The sequence below is a fragment of the Colobus angolensis genome, unplaced genomic scaffold (assembly GCF_000951035.1).
Source record: "Colobus angolensis palliatus isolate OR3802 unplaced genomic scaffold, Cang.pa_1.0 Scaffold297, whole genome shotgun sequence".
Classification (NCBI taxonomy): Eukaryota; Metazoa; Chordata; class Mammalia; order Primates; family Cercopithecidae; genus Colobus; species Colobus angolensis.
The window spans coordinates 1,313,826-1,314,564 of NW_012116232.1; positions in this window are offsets into that span (position 1 = coordinate 1,313,826).

Here is a 739-nt window from a genome sequence, read left to right on the forward strand (position 1 = left end):
AGGAAGGAAGGAAGGAAGGAAGGAAGGAAGGAAGGAAGGAAGGAAGGAAGGAAGGAGGAAGGAAGGAAGGAAAGAAGGGAGGAAAGGAGAGAGAGAGGGAGGGAAGGAGGGAGGGAGGGAAACCAGTTAAGTGCATTTAGTGAAGATTGTCTTAAATTCAATTTTGTCTAAAAAACTAGTATTTTAAGTTCCAGTAAATAGGCAAATATATTTCTTTACACTATAAACATATAATTTAATTGAGAAATATAAAGCATGTAAACATTGTTATGTTTCTCAGTCAAACAAATACCATAGGCATTATAACATTCAATTCCAATTTCTTTTATTGATTTTAATTTCTTAACGAAGTACCTCAGATGTTGTCCACATTTCCCTTCATTGATCATTCATTTGAGTAGCTTAGTCACCATCTCAGGTTAAATGTCACCTCTCCACTCTCCCCAGATCACAACAAAAAGTCATGGTCTAACATGATCATTTCCTTCTAAGTTTGCATGTTGTCTTAATCTGATCCAAATTTTTCCAAGGTTGCGTTAATAAATATGGGCTAAGTTTTACTCAGTGTAAATAGAAATTGCCTGGCAAATGGGGACTAAGCCTATGAGTATTGATGCTTTATTTATATTGTTTCAAGACCCAAATCTTCTATTACTAAATACATTGTGATATTCAGTCCAAAGAATTAATTATTGTCCACCACATGTTCTCTTGCAGGAAAGGGAGCAATGTTTCTTTG